Raw genomic sequence first — 14,559 nt, forward strand, 5'->3', positions numbered from 1 at the left:
TGCGCCAGTTCCTGCTCAGCAAGGGCATAGCCTCAAGCAGGACGACCAGCTACAACCCCCAGGGGAACGGGCAAGTAGAAAGGGAGAACGGCACGGTCTGGAAGGCCGTCCTACTGGCCCTACGGTCCAGGGATCTCCCAGTTTCACGGTGGCAGGAGGTCCTCCCGGACGCTCTCCATTCCATCCGGTCGTTATTATGTACAAGCACTAATCAAACGCCTCACGAGCGTCTCCTTGTCTTCCCTAGGAGGTCCTCCTCTGGAACGTCGCTGCCGACCTGGCTGGCGGCCCCAGGACCCATCCTGCTCCGAAAGCATGTGCGGGCACATAAGGCGGACCCGTTGGTCGAAAGGGTTCACCTCCTCCACGCAAACCCCCAGTACGCCTACGTGGAGTACCCCGACGGCCGACAGGACACGGTCTCCCTGCGGGATCTGGTGCCCGCCGGCACCACGCACACCCCCCCCGACACCATCAACCCAACCCCCCCCCCTTCCTGCCACCGCCGCACCCCGCGACCGCCCCCTTCCCAGGAGGATCAGTCCCCCTCCCCTTTGCACCGACAGCTGAAACCGTACGGCTCCTGGAGGCGACAACACTGGTACAAGCACCACCACCACCGCCGGGGCCGAGGCGATCGACACGGACGACCAGACCGCCCGACCGACTCGTGGCGTCAATGTAAAACAAAGATGGACTGTTCAAAGAACATTTTGTTTTTTTTCCTATACCCTCTGTAAATAGTTGCAACAGGACGAAACTGTCCAATACTGTACTACCATGTGAATGTTCTATCCTCCCAGGACCAGCCCTGTAAACCCTTACCACCATACGAAGCATCACCCCGCCGGGTTCATTTTTGACAAGGGGTGAATGTGGTAGTATGTATTGGGGGTCATGTGGGACTGGAAGCCCCAATGTCATTGGCTGACAGATCCCGGGTCCTGGTTGGCCGTTGACCTCAAGCTCTGCCCTGAAGGCGGAGTATAAGAATCCGGTGTCTTCCCCCGCAGGCCAGTTTACTATCGAGCTGCTGGGGAACAAACACGCTTAATAAAGCCTCATCGACTTCACTATATTCGTCTCGTGGAGTCTTTGTGCACTACAGGCACCAGATGATTGCTCCTAGTTTCACACCCCCTTGACAATTCGCTATGTTTTTCTCTGGTGCGAATTTCTGCTCCACTGCATGTGATATTCCCTGTCAAAAGGGATCATATCCCTCGGTGGGAATGCTGTCGCATTGGCCGTCTTTCATCAAAGTTGATGTCCAGTTGTTACCAGAGAGAAAAACGATCTTTCAAAGACAATTGCGGTTGTCAGAAAAGACAAATGATCCACACTCCAAATATATTCCGATCTTAGTTCCACATCTGCAGATCAGCACCCCAGGCCGAATACACACTGTGTGTCTCCTCATCATCTTCTGTTTGCTTTCTTCTTTAAGGTATTCTTTTGCATCGAGCACGACAAACATGATTTTCAGCCCCGATTTGTCACTAATGTAATTGAAAAGAAAATCACAGGTTCTGTGATAATTTATTTTCATGAGCGATTGGAGCTCCCCCAGGGACCACCGTACATCTCGGCCGACATTATTCTCCCTCAGCCGCGGCTGGGATTTTCAGGCACCGCTGAAAGTGGAATTGAGTTTTGGCCGGAACGCCAAACTTCCTGTTATCGCTCGGAGAATCCCGTCTGTAAATGTTAATTCTGATCTTATCGACAACAAGAACAAAAATGCTCCACAGTAAATGTTCCGACTATCTCGTTGCGCACAGAATTCTAGAAATAATTCTGGCGGTTTTTCAAAAGCAAATGGAAGCTTTCTGCTCGGGGAGAATTGTCTTTGGTGTCTCAGCTGCGTTTCTGCCATTAACTTTCAGCTGTTTTTTTTTGTCTGTGTCACACAGGACGAACAATTGTGCCTCTCTGGATCGTATGAATGTTCATTCGCAAGACGATTTGGGAAAAGGTGAATGACTGCAATAGCCACTTTGCTGGGAAAGCTTCACCTTCAAAAGCTTGCTCGATGACACCTGGAAGGGTAGCAAGGGCACATAACGTATTCTGGATGGAGGGATGGGGGGGGGGGGTGGGGGGCATGAATACCTTTCACCAAGTGTGCTTGGTAGCACCGGGCGAAATTCTCCCCAAACGGCGCGATGTCCGCTGACTGGCGCCCAAAACGGCACCAATCAGACGGGCATCGCGCCGCCCCGCTCCGCATCTTTGGGGGCCGAGCCCCAACATTGAGGGGCTAGGCCGGTGCCGGAGGGATTTCCGCCCCGCCAGCTGGCGGAACCGGCCTTTGTTGCCCCGCCAGCTGTCGCGGAAATTACATGTCGGGGCGGCGCATGCGCGGGAGCGTCAGCGGCCGCTGACAGTTTCCCGCGCATGCGCAGTGGGGAGAGTCTCTTCCGCCTCCGCCATGGTGGAGACTGTTGCCCCCATGGCACAGGCCCGCCCGCGGATCGGTGGGCCCCGATCGCGGGCCAGGCCACCGTGGGGGCACCCCCCAGGGTCAGATCGCCCCGCGCCCCCCCCCCAGGACCCCGGAGCCCGCCCACGCCGCCTTGTCCCGCCGGTAAATAGGTACTCTAATTTACGCCGGCGGGACAGGCAGTTTATCGGCGGGACTTCGGCCCATCCGGGCCGGAGAATCCAGCGGGGGGGCCCGCCAACCGGCGCGGCCCGATTCCCGCCCCCGCCGAATATCCGTTACTGGAGACTTCGGCAACGGGCGGGGGCGGGATTCACGGCGGCCAACGGCCATTCTCCGACCCGCTGGGGGGTCGGAGAATGACGCCCACCATTAGTGACAGAGCTGGTGAAATCCTGAATCTGCCAGACTCGTTTTGTGGTAAATGGTAAGAGAATTACTGAAACTCCACAATGAAATTGGCAAGAGGTCATGGAACAACACCAGGCAACGCTGAACAACAGATGCAGATTGCTATAGACAGAGATAAGTGATCCGACAGCTGACGGATCAGATTAAAGTCATGCCACATCCATCTGAGAATGTAACTTTATTGTAGTGTTAATGTAAGCCTATTTGTGACAATTTAAAAAAAAGTTTATTACAGAGGAAAATTGAGCAAGTTGGGTTTGTACTCTTTAGGGTTTAGTAAATGCTGATAGGATGTTTCTTTCCTCTTGTGGGGAAGCCAGAACCAGGGGTCACAGTTCAGAATGAGTGGTCTCCCATTTCAGACAGAGGTAAGGATGAACTTTGTATCTCAATGGGTAGTGAATTTTTTTTTTTTAATTCTCCACACAGATTGCTGTGGAGGCTGGGTCATGAATATACTCCAGATGGAGATGAATGGATTTCTAAATGATAGTGGTGTCAAGGGGTGTCCGGAACAGTCAAGAAAGTGGAACCGAGGCCAAGATAAGATCAACCAGTATCACATTGAGTGGCGGAGAAGACTCAGAGGGCAGGATGCCTATTCCGACTCATCTTTCTGACGTCCACGAATATCCCCCCCTCCCCCCGATGATGGCAGACCCCAGCACAATAGTGCAAGAGACAATATTGTAGCATTCGTGACCATCTTCAGCCACGAGTGCCAAGGTGATGATCCTCCTGGGCCTGCACCTGAGGTCCCCGGTGTCACCAACGCCAAACTTTAGACAATTTAGTTCACTCCAGGAGCCATGAAACAGCGGAGCGCATTAGGCACATCATTGGCTATTGTCCTTGATAACTTCCCGGCTGTAGTGCTGGAATCCTCCCCCCAAGATCCTGTGCGTCCCTAACCTAACTGTTCCAGCACAGCTACAACATAAGGATCTACCTGTCAATGTGGAAAATGCCCAGGTACATCCTGTCCAAAAGCAGGAAAATCCCACTAATTACCCCCCGATCAGTTTACTTCCAATTATCAGCAAATGTATGACAGGTGTAGTTTTTTTTAATAAACTTAGCGTACCCAATTAATTTTTTCCAATTAAGGGGCAATTTAATGTGGCCAATCCACCTACCCTGCACATCTTTGTGTTGTGGGGGCGAAACCCACGCAAACACGGGGAGAGTGTGCAAACTCCACACGGACAGTGACCCAGAGCCGGGATCGAACCTGGGACCACGGCGCCGTGAGACAGCAGTGCTAACCACTGCGCCACCGTGCTGCCCATGACAGGTGTGGTTGACAGTGATATCAAGCAATGCTTATTTATCAATAACCTCCTCATTTCTGCTCAGTTTGGGTTCCATCAGGGTCACTCAGCTCCTGACCTCATTACAGCCTTGGTTCAAACAAAAGAGCTGAATGCCAGAAGTGAGATGAGAGTGACTGTCCTTGACATCAAGACAGCATTTGACCGAATACGGCATCAAGGAGCCCGAGCAAAATGGAGTCAATGTGAATCAGGGGTTAAACTCACTACTGGTTGAAGTCATACCAGGCACAAAGGAAGATGGTTGTGGTTGTTGGAGATCAACCATCTGAGCTCCAGGACATCACTACAGGAGTTCCTACTCCCAACCATCTTCAGCTGCTTCATCAATGACGTGCCTTCCATCATAAGGTCAGAAGTGGGGATGTTTGCAGATGACTGCACTATGATCAGCACCATTCATGACTCCTCAGATAATGAAGAGTCCATGTACAAATTCAGCAAGACCTGGACAATTGCCTGGATGAATGCAGCTCCAAAAATACTCTAGAAGCTCATCACCATCCAGGACAAAGCAGCCCACTTGATTGCTCCCCCTTCCACAAACATTCAAACCCTCCACCACCGATGAACAGTGGCAGCCGTGTATACTTTCTAAAAGATGCATTGCAGTAACTCACAAGGTTCCTTAGACAGCACCTTCCAAACCCATGATCACTACCATCTAGAAGGAGAAGGGCAACAGATACCCGGGAACCCCATCGCCTGGAGGTTTCCCTCCAAGTCACTCCCCACCCTAAATTGGAAATATATCACCGTTCCTTCACTGTCACTGGGTCAAAACCTGGAACTCCCTCCCTAACACCTCAGAGACTGCAGCGGTTCAAGAAAGAAACTCACCACCACCTTCTGAAGGGCAGCCAGTGATGGACAACAAATGCTGGCCTAACCAGCGACACCCACATCCCATAAATGAAGAAAAAGTAATCACGTGTTGCCCAATTGTCACATCAGTGACCTTCCCTCCATAACAAGGTTAGACTGCAGGTGTTCACTGTTAATTAAACCTTCAGTTTCAGAATGTTCAGGGGAAAATGCAGGAAAATAGCACAAATTCAGAATGCTTATTTGGTGAGCCAGTGCAGACAGGATGTGCCAAAGAGCCCCTTCAACACTGTAGCAATTTTGTGATTCAGTGACTCATAGAAATATCGAAATAGAGAAAATAGGAGCAGGAGGAGGCCATTCAGCCCTTCAAGTCTGCTCCTCTGTTCACTATGATCATGGCAGATCATCCAACTCAGTAACTTTCCCCCCATATCCTTTGATCCTTTTAGCCCCAAGAGCTATATCTAACTCCACACGGACAGTGACTCAGGGCCGGAATCGAAGCCGGGTCCTCAGCACTGTGAAGCAGCAGTGCTAACCACTGGGCCACCGTGCCGCCCTATCTAACTCCTTCTTGAAAACAGGCTGGACGGGATTCTCGGTTTCTGAGACGAGGTGTTGACGCCAACGCAAAATCCGTGGACTTTCACCACAGAAAAACTGACGTCGCACCAGCACAGATTCCGCTACTATTGAGGGGCTAGCACCGGGGCCACGTGGAACACAATCGATTCCAAAGGCAAACGGTACGGGATTCGCAGGGTCCGTGATTGACACTCGGGAGGCTGACACGCTGCAGCCGCACATACACATTACAGACCCCACACACACTCATCCCAGCCAACAAGGTGGCACTGGTTGCGTTGGAGCGCACAACTCTGGCGATGTTGGATCCTTTCCGTAACCCCCTCTCTCTCCCTCAGCAGCCGCCACGCCGGTTTCGTGATTTTTAAAAGCACAAGCGCACCATCGGGAACTCGTCCCATCGGAGACGGAGAATCACGGAGGCCCCGCAGAATACTGGGTCGCGCCCTCGAATGACATGCAAATGGTGCCTGCTGTGCGTGCGTTCCGAAACGCATTGGCGCCGCTGTCGAGGTGCCGGAGCATTGCAAATTGCCGTCAAATCAGTGCCTGCCATGATTTTGGCGTCGGAACCGATTCTCCGCCCAAACGGCACTAACGACATAGGTAGGAAAGGGGGTAAGGATGTCAGGCAGGCTTTCAGGGAGCTAGGATGGAAGCTCAGAACTAGAACAAACAGAGTTGTTATCTCTGGGTTGTTGCCCGTGCCACGTGATAGTGAGATGAGGAATAGGGAGAGAGAGCAATTAAACACGTGGCTACAGGGATGGTGCAGGCGGGAGGGATTCAGATTTCTGGATAACTGGGGCGCTTTCTGGGGAAGGTGGGACCTCTACAGACAGGATGGTCTACATCTGAACCTGCGGGGCACAAATATCCTGGGGGGGAGATTTGTTAGTGCTCTTTGGGGGGGTTTAAACTAATGCAGCAGGGGCATGGGAACCTGGATTGTAGTTTTAGGGTAAGGGAGAATGAGAGTATAGAGGTCAGGAGCTCAGATTTGACGTCGGAGGAGGGGGCCAGTGTTCAGGTAGGTGGTTTGAAGTGTGTCTACTTCAATGCCAGGAGTATACGAAATAAGGTAGGGGAACTGGCAGCATGGGTTGGTACCTGGGACTTCGATGTTGTGGCCATTTCGGAGACGTGGATAGAGCAGGGACAGGAATGGATGTTGCAGGTTCCGGGGTTTAGGTGTTTTAGTAAGCTCAGGGAAGGAGGCAAAAGAGGGGGAGGTGTGGCGCTGCTAGTCAAGAGCAGTATTACGGTGGCGGAGAGGATGCTAGATGGGGACTCATCTTCCGAGGTAGTATGGGCTGAGGTTAGAAACAGGAAAGGAGAGGTCACCCTGTTGGGAGTTTTCTATAGGCCTCCAAATAGTTCTAGGGATGTAGAGGAAAGGATGGCGAAGATGATTCTGGATATGAGTGAAAGTAACAGGGTAGTTATTATGGGAGACTTTAACTTTCCAAATATTGACTGGAAAAGATATAGTTCGAGTACATTAGATGGGTCGTTTTTTGTTCAGTGTGTGCAGGAGGGTTTCCTGACACAGTTTGTTGACAGGCCAACAAGAGGTGAGGCCACATTGGATTTGGTTTTGGGTAATGAACCAGGCCAGGTGTTGGATTTGGAGGTAGGTGAGCACTTTGGGGACAGTGACCACAATTCGGTGACGTTTACGTTAAGGATGGAAAGGGATAAGTATACACCGCAGGGCAAGAGTTATAGCTGGGGGAAGGGCAATTATGATGCCATTAGACGTGACTTGGGGGGGATAAGGTGGAGAAGTAGGCTGCAAGTTTTGGACACACTGGATAAGTGGAGCTTGTTCAAGGATCAGCTATTGCGTGTTCTTGATAAGTATGTACCGGTCAGGCAGGGAGGAAGGCGTCGAGCGAGGGAACCGTGGTTTACCAAGGAAGTGGAATCTCTTGTTAAGAGGAAGAAGGAGGCCTATGTGAAGATGAGGTGTGAAGTTTCAGTTGGGGCGATGGATAGTTACAAGGTAGCGAGGAAGGATCTAAAGAGAGAGCTAAGACGAGCAAGGAGGGGACATGAGAAGTATTTGGCAGGAAGGATCAAGGAAAACCCAAAAGCTTTCTATAGGTATGTCAGGAATAAGCGAATGACTAGGGACAGAGTAGGACCAGTCAAGGACAGGGATGGGAAGTTGTGTGTAGAGTCTGAAGAGATAGGCGAGATACTAAATGAATATTTTTCGTCAGTATTCACTCAGGAAAAAGATAATGTTGTGGAGGAGAATGCTGAGCTCCAGGTAAATAGATTAGATGGCATTGAGGTAAGTAGGGAAGAGGTGTTGGCAATTCTGGACAGGCTGAAAATAGATAAGTCCCCGGGGCCTGATGGGATTTATCCTAGGATTCTCTGGGAGGCCAGGGAAGAGATTGCTGGACCATTGGCTTTGATTTTTATGTCATCATTGGATACAGGAATAGTGCCAGAGGACTGGAGGATAGCAAATGTGGTCCCTTTGTTCAATAAGGGGAGCAGAGACAACCCCGGCAACTATAGACCGGTGAGCCTCACGTCTGTAGTGGGTAAAGTCTTGGAGGGCATTATAAGAGACAAGATTTATAATCATCTAGATAGGAATAATATGATCAGGGATAGTCAGCATGGCTTTGTGAAGGGTAGGTCATGCCTCACAAACCTTATCGAGTTCTTTGAGAAGGTGACTGAACAGGTAGACGAGGGTAGAGCAGTTGATGTGGTGTATATGGATTTCAGCAAAGCGTTTGATAAGGTTCCCCACGGTAGGCTATTGCAGAAAATACGGAGGCTGGGGATTGAGGGTGATTTAGAGATGTGGATCAGAAATTGGCTAGCTGAAAGAAGACAGAGGGTGGTGGTTGATGGGAAATGTTCAGAATGGAGTTCTGTCACAAGTGGAGTACCACAAGGATCTGTTCTGGGGCCGTTGCTGTTTGTCATTTTTATCAATGACCTAGAGGAAGGCGCAGAAGGGTGGGTGAGTAAATTTGCAGACGATACTAAAGTCGGTGGTGTTGTCGATAGTGAGGAAGGAAGTAGCAGGTTACAGAGGGATATAGATAAGCTGCAGTGCTGGGCTGAGAGGTGGCAAATGGAGTTTAATGTAGAGAAGTGTGAGGTGATTCACTTTGGAAGGAAAAACAGGAATGTGGAATATGTGGCTAATGGAAAAGTTCTTGAAAGTGTGGATGAGCAGAGGGATCTAGGTGTCCATGTACATAGATCCCTGAAAGTTGCCACCCAGGTTGATAGGGTGGTGAAGAAGGCCTATGGAGTGTTGGCCTTTATTGGTAGAGGGATTGAGTTCCGGAGTCAGGAGGTCATGTTGCAGCTGTACAGAACTCTGGTACGGCCGCATTTGGAGTATTGCGTACAGTTCTGGTCACCGCATTATAGGAAGGACGTGGAGGCTTTGGAACGGGTGCAGAGGAGATTTACCAGGATGTTGCCTGGTATGGAGGGAAAATCTTATGAGGAAAGGCTGATGGACTTGAGGTTGTTTTCGTTAGAGAGAAGAAGGTTAAGAGGAGACTTAATAGAGGCATACAAAATGATCAGAGGGTTAGATAGGGTGGACAGTGAGAGCCTTCTCCCGCGGATGGAAATGGCTAGCACGAGGGGACATAGCCTTAAACTGAGGGGTAATAGATATAGGACAGAGGTCAGGGGTAGGTTCTTTACGCAAAGAGTAGTGAGGCCGTGGAATGCCCTACCTGCTACAGTAGTGAACTCACCAACATTAAGGGCATTTAAAAGTTTATTGGATAAACATATGGATGATAATGGTATAGTGTAGGTTAGATGGCTTTTGTTTCGGTGCAACATCGTGGGCCGAAGGGCCTGTACTGCGCTGTATTGTTCTATGTTCTATGTTCTATGTTCAAACACCTTTCCCGATTTCGGAGTCGGCTAACGGAGAATTCCGGCCACAATGTTTTGGCCTCAATTGTTTTCTGGGGCGAAATTCTCCTACCCGCCCCGCCACATTTCTGCCCCGACCGGCCGGCGGGAGTCTCCGTAATACCGGCCGGTCAATGGGGTTTCCCATTGTGGGGCAGCCCCACGCCGTCGGGAAACCCCCGGGCGCCGGCAAAACGGAGACTCCCGCCGGCGGAGAATGACGCCCCTGTAGTCGCAAATTCCACATGCTCACCACTCTCTGGGTGAAAATATTTCTCCTCATCTCAGCTCTTCATAGCTTATCCCATAACCTCACACTCTGATTCCTGGTTCTCCCACCATTGGGAGCATCCTTCCTGCATCTACATCTCATCCTGTTAGAAGTTGAGAGGTTTCTATGCTATCCCATCTCATTCTTCTAAACTCCAGTGAATGCAATCTGAACCGACTCACTCTCTCCTCAGACCTCCATCCTGCCACCCCAGGAATCAGCCTAGTAAACCTTCTCTGCACCCGCTCGATAGCAACAACATCCTTCCTCAGATAAGGAGACCAAAACTGCATATACTATTCCAGGTGTGGCCTCACCAAGGCCCTGTATAGTTGAAGCAAGACATCACTGCTTCTGCAGGGCTGGTTTAGCTCAGTGGGCTAGACAGCTGGTTTATGATGCAGAACAAAGCCAGCAGTGCAGGTTCAGTTCCCGTACCAGCTGTGAATTCTGAATTCTCCCTCTGTGTACCCAAAAAACACCGGAATGTGGCGACGAGAGGCTTTTCACAGTAACTTCGCTGCAGTGTTAATGCAAGTCGACTTGTGACAATAAAAACATTATTATTACTCAAATTCTCCAACTCCTCAGATACTAAAGCAATCTGTGCCAAAGTGTAGCAAGACAACATTCATGTTCAGGATGATAATTGACCAGTCGCCTTTATGTCACACACGTGCCAGGAAATGACCATATGCAAGAGGAGAGATTCGGACAATCACCGTTTCACTTGCACCACCCTCACTGAATCCCCCAACATCAACATGCTGGAAGTTACCAGTATGGCAACTTAACTGGACGAGGCACATAAATGCTGTGGCTACAAGAACAAATCAGAAGCTGGACATTCTGTGACAAATAACTTGGGCTGGATTCTCCGGTCGCCGACGCCAAAATCCCGTTCGCCGACCGGTTGGAGAATCCAAATTTCCGATGAAATCCAGGACGGCGATGCTCCGCCCCCTCCAAAGCGACGTACTCGGCGACGACCTCAGGACATTGCCTGAAGCCCGCCCCCCCGATGCTCCGCCTCTGCCCGGCCGAGTTCCCGACGGCGTGGGTCTCTCATGGTCTCGCCCGTCGGGAACTCAGCGCGGCGGCTGCAGACTCAGTCCAGCGTCGCCACAGTCGGGGGAGGGCCGATCTGTGGATGGGGGGGGACATTATTCGGGGCTGGGGGCACTGTGGGGGGTGGTCTGGGGCCCGCGTTCCAGCCGAAGAGGGGGACGATTTCGCCACAGACCCGGCAATTCTCTGGGGCTGCCATCCTGCTAGTCTCATTTCATTTTGGAGTAAAACGCCACCGTTCCCAAGCCGACGTGGGGACATTGCCCCAGAATCGGAGAATCCAGCCCCTGACTCATCAAAGCCTTTCCGTCATCTAATGATTGCCTGGATTGTGATGGAACACTGACCACGTACCTGGATGAGTGCAGCTCCCCTGATGCTCCGCCCCCGAAGAGTCGAGTTTCCGACGACGCGGGGCGCATGTGCTCTGAGCTTTCGGCAACCTTGCGTGGCGGCTGCAGACTGTGTCCAGCACCGTCACCGCTTGGGGGGAGGGGCGGGCGCGCCATTCCACTGGCCGGGGGTCAAGGAGGGTACAGGGGGACACTAACTGGCAGGGTTGGCACCCGGCCTGCGCCATGTTGTACGGACCTGACAATTCCCCGGTCATTTATGTCGGGAACGCCGGGATCTCTAAGGGGCACAGCTGCTAGCCCCCCAACGGGCGGAGCATCGGTCCGGGGCGCCGCCGCCTTTTTCATCGTGAAACTAGACACTTCCTCCGGACATAGCCTCAAAATCGGAGAATCCAGCCCTGTTGATGCTGGGACAGGACTCGTGGACAGTCAACAACAGCAAAACTGGCGTCGCACCTGGACCAATTCAGCGACTGGGGATCGGCTAGCACCGGCGGCACATGGGACACAATCAATTCCAATGATAACCGGTGCCAGATTCACATTGCCCGTGATTGATACTCAGGAGGCTAACAAGCTGCAGCCACACCTATACACTTCACTCCCCACACACACCATCCCAGCCAAGGTGACAGCGAGGAGATCAGCACCATGCTTCACTGATGCCGAGCTCGAGACCGTCCTGGACACGGTGGAGGAGAGGCAGGCCTCCCTGTATCCTGGCCCGGGAAGGAGGTTGCCAGCCGCCGCTGTTCGCCGGGCCTGGGCGCAGGTGGCAGAGGCGGTCAGTGCTGTCAGCAACACCGTCCGGACTGGTCTGCACTGCAGGAAGATACTGCACAAACTCCTCAGGATGGCCAGGGTGATTAGTCTGCACTGTGCCCCCGGTACTAACCACTGTCCCTCACCCCCGTAACCCGATTTCCCCCCCGCCCCGACCACCTGGAAGGTGTCCGAACACCCACCCTGCCGCACATGCCGGCACCCATACCAGCTGCCATGGCTGGGTGCCCTGGCCACTGAGGCCACCAGCTACCCACCCCCTGGGCTGCATGCATTGGACTGTCTAACACTGTTGTCACTGTCCCCCACCCCCCTCCCCCCGGCCCTCCCCACCGCCCCAGGAGACGGCCGCCCATAACCGCCGGAAACTGGGAAAACCGGAAGGGGACTTCCGGACCTGTGGCCCCTCACTGTGATTGAGTAGAGGCCCCTGGACATGATCTGCGGCTCAGAGGAAAGGGAAGTTGCCAGGGTGGAGATCGGCCGATGATGAGAAAGTAAGACCCTGCTGGGTTACGGTGCCACATGTGTCAACCACCCTCAACACCACCCCCACACAACCCTCAGCCTCACCCCCCTCACCCTCACACCCACAGCACTCTCACCCTAATCCCCACCCTCACCGCCACAGCACTCTCACCCTAATCCCCACTCTCACCCCCACACAACCCTCAGCCTCACCCCCCTCACCCTCACACCCACAGCACTCTCACCCTAAACCCCACTCTCACCCCCACACCACCCCATCCCCCTCACCTCCCTCAGCCTCACCCCCCTCACCCTCACCCCCACAGCACTCCCACCCTAATCCCCACCCTCACCCCCACAGCACCCTCACCCTAATCCCCACCCTCACCCCCACAGCACTCTCACCCTAAACCCCACCCTCACCCCCACACAACCCTCAGCCTCACCCCCCTCACCCTCACCCCCACAGCACTCTCACCCTAATCCCCACCCTCACCCCCACAGCACCCTCACCCTAATCCCCACCCTAACCCCCACAGCACTCTCACCCTAATCCCCACCCTCACCCCCACAGCACCCTCACCCTAATCCCCACCCTAACCCCCACAGCACTCTCACCCTAAACCCCACCCTCACCCCCACACAACCCTCAGCCTCACCCCCCTCACCCTCACCCCCACAGCACCCTCGCCCTAAACCCCTCCCTCACCCCCACAGCACCCTCACCCTAAACCCCACTCTCACCCCCACACCACCCCATCCCCCTCACCTCCCTCAGCCTCACCCCCCTCACCCTCACCCCCACAGCACTCCCACCCTAATCCCCACCCTCACCCCCACAGCACCCTCACCCTAATCCCCACTCTCACCCCCACACCACCCTCACCCTAATCCCCACTCTCACCCCCACACCACCCCCATCCCCCTCACCCCCACACCTCCCTCACCCTAATCCCCACCCCCACCTCCACAGCTCACCCTAATCCCCAACCTCAGCCCCACAGCACCCTCACCATAAACCCCACTCTCACCCCCACACTACCCAATCCCCCTCACCCCCACACCTCCCTCACCCTAAACCCCACCCTCACCCCCACAGCACCCTCACCTTAAACCCCACTCTCACCCCCACACTACCCCATCCCCCTCACCCTCACCCCCACACCTCCCTCACCCTAAACCCCACTCTCACCACCACACTACCCCCATCCCCCTCACCCTCACACCTCCCTCACCCTAATCCCCACCCTCACCCCCACATCACCCCCACCCCACCACCCTCATTCCACCCCACCCTGCGGTCCAATCATGCATCTTGTCTTGTGTCTTGCAGGACTTACTGGTGATGGGCGGGTCCATCTGATGCTCCCTCACCCCCAGCATGAGCCCCCCCCCGCACATGTGCCGAGCAGCGCTCGATGTGAGACCACAAACACCCTGGAGCTCGTGTCTGGGGATGACACGGATTTCCCGTCACAGCTGTCTCCAAAACACTCTACCATCCCAGAGACACGCACCCAGTTGGGCACTTTAGTGAAGAGGCTCCTGGGACACTATCTGGTGCACACCACATATCACATCTGGTACAGCAGGTGGAGGTCGGAATTCCTGAGGGGATAGACAGTCAGAGGGCAGGCCGACCCCAGGGACTTTCTGCCGTCCAGACAGATTTCGGGCTTCTGGAACGGACAGTCCCAACCAAAGTGGCGATGCAGTCGCAGAGCCAGAGACTACACGAGGGGTTGTGGGCGAGCATCCAGCACCTACAGGCACAGTTAGAGGAGCCCCACCATGTGCAGGAGCAGGAGCTGGTGCCAGGTGCTAGATTCATTTGGAAATTGCATTGGCGCTCCTGAGCGTGGCCCAGTCACAGTGGGCCATGGCCAGGATGGCAGCATTACCCAGGCGCTGGCCCACATGGCGCAGACATAGAGGGAGATGGCCCAGTCCCAGAGGGAGATGTCCCGTCACTGACTGTTGTGACACAGACCCAGAAGGTGGTGGTGTATTCAATGGGTGATGTGGCGCAGTCCCAGACAGTGATGGTTCACTCCCTGTGCTCCATAGCAGCGAGCAGGCAGACTCTGGTGGAAACCAGAGCAT

The sequence above is a fragment of the Scyliorhinus torazame genome, chromosome 10 (genome assembly GCF_047496885.1).
Source record: "Scyliorhinus torazame isolate Kashiwa2021f chromosome 10, sScyTor2.1, whole genome shotgun sequence".
Taxonomy (NCBI): domain Eukaryota; kingdom Metazoa; phylum Chordata; class Chondrichthyes; order Carcharhiniformes; family Scyliorhinidae; genus Scyliorhinus; species Scyliorhinus torazame.